This window comes from Tachyglossus aculeatus, chromosome 22, assembly GCF_015852505.1.
Source record: "Tachyglossus aculeatus isolate mTacAcu1 chromosome 22, mTacAcu1.pri, whole genome shotgun sequence".
Lineage (NCBI taxonomy): Eukaryota > Metazoa > Chordata > Mammalia > Monotremata > Tachyglossidae > Tachyglossus > Tachyglossus aculeatus.
Window position 1 is genome coordinate 12,150,352 of NC_052087.1, and position 8,058 is coordinate 12,158,409.

Sequence of the window (8,058 nt, forward strand, 5' to 3'; positions counted from 1 at the left end):
GTTTAAGGGTTGTGGGTGAGGTTAGCAGCAGCAATAACTGCTTAATCCCGTTTTTCCCTGGGAGGAAATTGTCGAGTTGTATGCAGGTCCTTGAGAGTGAAGAGGGGAATGTTTAGGAATAAACTGAAGGCTGGTTTGACGTGAAGGCAGGCAGGGGTTGATATGTAAAAACCTGTATCTCTGTCACCTGGGTGTCAGACAAAATGATAATGATAAAACAAAATGATCCCTGCCCACAAGGGGCTGAAGTGAAGTCAAAAAGAAACATGTTTACAACACTGTCAAAATAAATGCGTTGAGCAGACATGAAAGCTAAGGAGCATGTCAGTAAGTTCCTAAGTGCTTGAGATGGCAAGAAGGCTGATGGGCTGCGACATGAAGTTCCATGTAGAAATAAAGGGATGGTGAGAGAGTGGCAGTTCCTATTGTTAAACAGTTCTGCTCCCTTTATTCATCACCAACCCCTCCCTCTCCCAGCTCCACAGCACTCACGCACATATCCATAATTTATTTATACTAATGCCTGTCTCCCCCTCTAGACTGTAAGCTCGTTGTGAGAAGGGAACATGTCTACCAACTCTGTTATATTGTACTCTTCCAAAAACTTGGTACATTGCTCTGCACACGGTAAGTGTTCGATAAATTCGATTGATTGATCACTCTTTGACAGACTTCTTAGTACTCTAGGCTTGGATTGATCCAAGTCATTCTAAGGATTTCCAGGTTTACCAGGGATCTGATAGTTTTGGGGGGATTGCTGTGAAGTTTCGATGGCGAGGCCTCTCTTTCTCCAAACCGGAACCACCCTAGTCCACTGAGAGCTGATCAGGATCACTTTGCCTTCCTCACGGACTCTGATCTGGACCCTTATAATAATAATAATAATGATGGCATTTATTAAGCGCTTACTATGTGCAAAGCACTGTTCTAAGCGCTGGGGAGGTTACAAGGTGATCAGGTTGTCCCACGGGGGGCTCACAGGCTTAATCCCCATTTTACAGATGAGGTAACTGAGGCACAGAGAAGTGAAGTGACCTGCCCGAAGTCACACAGCTTACACTTGGTAGAGCCGGGATTCGAACCCATGACTCCTGACTCCAAAGCCCGTGCTCTTCCCACTGAGGGACCCGCAGGGCCCGTCTGGAATTTGAATCCCCATTTGTGCTGGTTCGACATGGTGAATCTGTACTGTTTAACATAAAATAACCGTGGAGAGGGCCAGGGTATGGAATCTGATGCAAACATTTTTCATAACCAATTTGAATAATAAAGAAAATTGCCCATCCAGATAAAGGATTCAAACTGCTAGCCAAATGCTGTGTTTCCAAATGCAAACATTGTTAGTTTAACGCGCTTGACCCCAAACATTTATTTTCCCTTCTTCTAGCAAAGCAGCTTTAACATTTAATATCGACCTTTTATCTGGTGGTGTGTTTCAAGTGGAGTTTTTAAACACCCAAAATGGTGACTTTTAAGATGAAGTCAACTCCCCTTATCTCTAGGGTCTGAAACAGAACTGTACTCAAACCAACTCATGAATAAGTCAAAGGCAAGATAGGTCATGAGCGTGCACGTTGGCTGCAATTCATTCAGCATAATGCTTTTGCTGAGCAGAGGAGAAAAGCACTGCTTGGATGGTTTCCAACAGGATATCAACCACAGAGAAAAATGCTCGGGTCTTGGAGCATAATATAATTTAGGAGTGTACACTCTGAGGAGGACTGTAATTTCAGGCTCTTGGAGAAAAAAACATGTTTTCTGCTGTACTTCCCCAAATGCCAAGGAAGATTAAATATCCAGGTAAAAGGCTATACTGCATGCTCTCCCGGCGCCTTGTCTCTGGGACACTGTGGATCCCAGAACTGCGGATCATTGCATGCCCTTCCAAGTGCTGGAAGTGAGCTCTGAGTTCGGGTCACAGAATCCTCCTCATGCCAAGTGCTGTTTGCCCTCCAGGTGGTTCTACACTCTATTTTATTTGTACATATTTTATTTTATTTTGTTAATATGTTTGTTTTGTTCTCTGTCTCCCCCTTCTAGACTGTGAGCCCACTGTTGGGTAGGGGCCGTCTCCATATGTTGCCAACTTGTACTTCCCAAGCGCTTAGTACAGTGCTCTGCACACAGTAAGCGCTCAATAGCTACGATTGAATGAATGAATGAATGAAAGAATTTCCTTTTTTTATCCTTTCCTTATCCCTTGGCTGCCCGGTGTCAGCCTGCGTCTGGCATTCCATAGGTAAAGCCCCCGTCCTTTCAGAATTCGTAATTAATTGAATTAAGAAATGGGCTACATTAATAATAATGATGATAATAATGATGGCATTTATTAAGCACTTACTATGTGCAAAGCACCGTTCTAAGAGCTGGGGAGGTTACAAGGTGATCAGGTTGTCCCACGGGGGGCTCACAGTCTTCATCCCCATTTTACAGATGAGGTAACTGAGGCTCAGAGAGGTTAAGTGACTTGCCCAGAGTCACACAGCTGACAATTGGTAGAGCTGGGATTTGACCCCTTGATCTCTGACTCCAAAGCCCGGGCTCTTTCCACTGAGCCACGCTGCTTCTCCATGGATGGAAAGGACTGTGTGCATATATTGCATACATTAACAGTTGCTGAAGGCAGAGAGTCAGGGTGTCATGGGTTCTAATCCCTGATCCACCACTTGTCTGCTGTGTGACCTTGGGCAAGTCAGTTCACTTCTCTGTGCCCCAGTTATCTGTAAAATGAGGATTGAAACTGAACGGGACAAGAGACTGTGTACAACCAGATTTGCTTGTATCCACCCCAGCGCTTAGTACAGTGAGCACATAGTAAGCACTTAACAAATACCACAATTGTAATTGGAAGGGAATGGGTCCGCTAATTCTGTTGCATTCTCTCAAATGCTTAATGCTCTGCACATAGTAAGCACTCAGTATATACTGTTGATTGATTTCAGTAGTGTCCTTCATTTTCAAAGATGACACTATAGATAGTAAGGCTCTGTCAATGTGGCAAGATGAAAGATTTACCAGGCGAGATCACCCAGGATGATTTTGGTGAGGCAGGCGATTTTAGGGTACCCTTGCTAGCTCTGCGCCATTTGTGTTTTTTTTAATGAGATTTCTTAAGCGCTCATTATATGAAAAGCACTGTTCTAAGCGCTGGGGAGGTTACAAAGTGATCAGGTTGTCCCATGGGGTGCTCACAGTCTTAATCCCCATTTTACAGAGGAGGGAACATGAGGCCCTGAGGAGTTAAGTGACTTGCCCAAAGTCACACAGCTGTCAACTGGCGGAGCCGGGATTTGAACCCATGACCTCTGACTCCAAAGCCCGGGCTCTTTCCTCTGAGCCACGCTTGAGCAGAGTGTTCCCAAATCGGGCTATTGAGACGCTCAGGGTGTCGCCGAGCACTGCCCAGATTCATCGGCGATCGGCCCCTTCCTTCCTCTCCCCCTCGTCCCCCTCTCCACCCCCCTCATCTTACCTCCTTCCCTTCCCCACAGCACCTGTATATATGTATATATGTTTGTACGTATTTATTACTCTATTTATTTTACTTGTACATATCTATTCTATTTATTTCATTTTGTTAGTATGTTTGGTTTTGTTCTCTGTCTCCCCCTTTTAGCCTGTGAGCCCACTGTTGGGTAGGGACTGTCTCTATATGTTGCCAACTTGTCCTTCCCAAGCGCTTAGTACAGTGCTCTGCACACAGTAAGCGCTCAATAAATACCATCGATTGATTGATTGATCTGGACCCGCCTATCTACATGGAACTCTTGTCCTTGAGTTGTTCAGCAGTAGTGATGGCTGGCGTGGCACCATCCCCAGAACTCTCTCGCATGGCTTTACCCAATGGTCAGCAGCAGGCACTGTGAGATGGCTGATCGGGGTTAGAAGTGCATTCCGTGGTCGTGGGTAAAATATCCTCTTCTAGGTCTCTGTGGCACAATCGGTTAGCGCGTTCGGCTGTTAACCGAAAGGTTGGGGGTTCAAGCCCACCCAGGGACGGTGGCTTTATTGTTTAGCCACCTCCTTCCTCTCCCCTTCCTCCCCCTCCCCACCCCTGTGAGGATGTGAGCCCACTGTTGGGTAGGGACCGTCTCTATATGTTGCCAACTTGTACTTCCCAAGCGCTTAGTACAGTGCTCTGCACCCAGTAAGCGCTCAATAAATATGATTGATGATGATGATCCCCCCCCGCCTTACTTCCTTCCCCTCCCCAAAGCACCTGTATATATGTATATATGTTTGTATGGATTTATTACTCTATTTTACTTGTACATATTTATTCTATTTATTTTATTTTGTTAATATGTTTTGTTTTGTTGTCTGTCTCCCCCTCCTAGACTGTGAGCCCACTGTTGGGTAGGGACCATCTCTATATGTTGCCAACTTGTACTTCCCAAGCGCTTAGTTCAGTGCTCTGCAAACAGTAAGCGCTCAATAAATACAATTGAATGAATGAATGAATGAATATTTGCGTGCACCCCTTTCAGCAGCAGGAACTGCCATGCCCTTATTTATGCATTTGTGTACATAATAATAATAATGATGATGGTATTTGTTAAGCGCTTACTATGTACAAAGCACTGTTCTAAGCACTGGGGGGGGGATACAAGGTGATCAGGTTGTACCATGTGGGGCTCACAGTCTTAATCCCCATTTGACAGATGAGGTAACTGAGGCACAGAGAAGTTAAGTGACTTGCCCACTTATCCTCTTAATTTACATACTCGTTCTATGTCAAGCACTGCATTATTCATCCATTCATTCAATCGCATTTATTGAGCGCTTACTGTGTGCAGAGCACTGTACTAAGCGCTTGGGAAGTACAAGTTGGCAACATCTAGAGACAGTCCCTACCCAACAACGGGCTCACAGTCTAGAAGGGATAGAAGCATTAAGCTCTGGGGTAGATAAAAAATAGTTGATTTGGATCTGGTCCCTATCCCACATGGGGCTCACAGTCAATGACTGTCTGGACAGCAAGGTTATTAACCCCATTTTATACACGAGGAAACTGAGACACAGGGAGGTTGAGTGACCTGACCAAGGTCACACATAATAATAATAATAATGATGGTATTTATTAAGCACTTACTATGTACAAAGCACTGTTCTAAGCGCTGGGGAGGTTACAAGGTGATCAGATTGTCCCTCGTGGGGCTCACGGTCTTCATTCCCATTTTCCAGATGAGGTAACTGAGGCCTGGAGAAGTGAAGTGACTTCATTCATTCATTCAACCGTATTTATTCATCATCATCAATCGTATTTATTGAGCGCTTACTGTGTGCAGACCACTGTACTAAGCGCTTGGGAAGTACAAATTGGCAACATATAGAGGCGGTCCCTAGTAGTAGTAGTAGCTGTAGTACAAACCGTGACTATGACGAGTAAAGCACCGTGCTATGCCCTGGGTACACGGATGAGGTGGAGAAAGGGCCCCAAGGGCTTCCAATTGAATCAATCAATCATCAATCGTATTTATTGAGCACTTACTGTGTGCAGAGCACTGTACTAAGCGCTTGGGAAGTCCAAGTTGGCAACATATAGAGATTTGCCCAAAGTCACCCAGCTGACAAGCGGCGGAGCCGGGATTCGAACCCATGACCTCTGACTCCAAAGCCCGGGCTCTTTCCAATTTGTACTTCCCAAGCGCTTAGTACAGTGCTATGCACATAGTAAGCGCTCAATAAATACGATTGATTGATTGATTGATTTCCACTGGGCCACGCTGCTTCTCTACGCTGCATCAGGCCGGTAGCAGGCTGAGACTAGAACTTGGGTCTCCTGATCCTCAGTCCCGTGCTCTTTCCACTAGACAACACTACAAATTTATTGTTCACTGTACATAAAGTGAACTGGTCCTGGTTATAATTCGTGGGGTTGGGTTGGGGAAGGGAGAAGGACACAAATCTCATTCCCAAGCGGCCTTCCCGGACCATCCTCTTATTTCTTCACCCTATTCTCTTTCCCCTCCGTGTTGCCTACGAACTTGGATCTGTACACGGCTTAGTGGAGAAGCAGCGTGGCTCCGGTGGAAAGAGCCCGGGCTTTGGGAGTCAGAGGTCATGGATTCAAATCCCGGCTCCGCCGCTCGTCACTTTGGGCAAGTTGCTTTTCTTCTCTGTGCCTCAGTTACCTCATCTGTAAAATGGGGATTAAGACTGGGAGCCCCAAGTGGGACAACCTGATCACCTTGTAGCCCCCCCCCAGTGCTTAGAACAGTGCTTTGCACATAGAAAGCGCTTAACAAATACCACCATTATTATTATTATTATTATTATTATTATTATTATCTTCTCTGTGCCTCAGCTACCTCATCTGTAAAATGGGGATTAAGACTGGGAGCCCCAGTGGGACAACCTGATCACCTTGTAGCCCCCCCACCAGCGCTTAGAACAGTGCTTTGCAAATAGTAAGCGCTTAACAAATACCACTATTATTATTATTATTATTATTATATTATTATTATTATTATCTTCTCTGTGCCTCAGCTACCTCATCTGTAAAATGGGGATTAAGACTGGGAGCCCCAAGTGGGACAACCTGATCACCATGTAGCCCCCCCCACCAGCGCTTAGAACAGTGCTTTGCAAATAGTAAGCGCTTAACAAATACCACCATTGTTTATTATTATTATTATTATTATTATTATTATTATTATTATTGTCTTCTCTGTGCCTCAGCTACCTCATCTGTAAAATGGGGATTAAGACTGGGAGCCCCAAGTGGGACAACCTGATCACCTTGTAGCCCCCCACCTCCAGCGCTTAGAACAGTGCTTTGCAAATAGTAAGCGCTTAACAAATACCACCATTATTATTATTATTATTATCTTCTCTGTGCCTCAGCTACCTCATCTGTAAAATGGGGATTAAGACTGGGAGCCCCATGTGGGACAGGACTGTGTCCAACCCGATTTGCTTGTATCCACCCTAGTGCTTAGTACAGTGTCTGGCACAGAGTAAGTGCTTAACAAATACCATCATTATTATTATGACTTTGATATTCACTCCACCCTCAACACATAGCATTTGTGTACGTAATAATAATAATAATGATGGTATTTGTTAAGCTCTTACTATGTGCAAAGCACTGGGGGGATACAAGGTGATTAGGTTGTCCCACGTGTGGCTCACAGTCTTAATCCCCATTTTACAGATGAGGTAACTGAGGCACAGAGAAGTTAAGTGACATGCCCAAAGTCACACAGCTGACAATTGGCGGAGCCGGGATTTGAACCCATGAACTCTGACTCCAAAGCCCAGGCTCTTTCCACTGAGCCACGACACTCTGCCATTTCCCCTTTATGTAATTTATTTTAATGTTTGTCTCCTGGATCTACCAATTCTAGTGTATTGTACTCTCTCAAACACTCAGTATACTATTCTGCACACAGTAAGTGCTCAAGCTCAACAAATAGTATTGATCAAAGGGCAAAGGGACCCAAAGCATAATTTGTGCTTATTAAATGTAATTTGGGGAGCAAATACCGATCGGGAAAATTCTATTTCTGTGTCGAACACTTTACCTCTGTGGTCAATCTGAGATCAAAAATATGGAGAAAAAGAGGCTTGGCAATGTGAAACATTTTCATTGTTGGGTACTTAATGGGGCATGTGGGTTTCATTATCGTTGGTATTTCTAAGCCTCCTAAATATCATTTGTGCTGCTGGCATTACCTCAGTCTAATCACCGAGATTTATAATCAGCCTCCAGCCTGCTCTAACCATGCCTTAAAACACTGATTAAAAAAAAAAAAAATTCACAACTTCAGCACTTTGGCTAATCACATTCTTTTTATGTGTATGTCGATACTGCTGGGCTTCATCTTCTAAATGAGAAGTTTCAAATCAAGATAGAGCTGGGCTCTGATTAGATGAGCAAATACGATTGAATGAATGAATGAATGACTGAGCCTTTAAACATTCCTTATATTTCAATGGCGACCACTACATTCATTCAGAAATCAAACCGATAATAGGTTGTCAATTCTTAAATTGCAGAAATCTGAAGAGACACGGTCTCGTGACCTAGCTAGAGCTCTTTTAAGTTGGCTACTC

General features: G+C 44.3%; 1 non-coding gene across 1 annotated transcript; it reads left to right on the plus strand.

The window, feature by feature from the left end:
- The first annotated feature begins 3,925 nt into the window (after nucleotides 1–3,925).
- On the plus strand, nucleotides 3,926–3,999 carry TRNAN-GUU. The gene has a single exon. It is a non-coding gene; the product is annotated as a tRNA-Asn (tRNA).
- The last annotated feature ends 4,059 nt before the right edge of the window (nucleotides 4,000–8,058 follow it).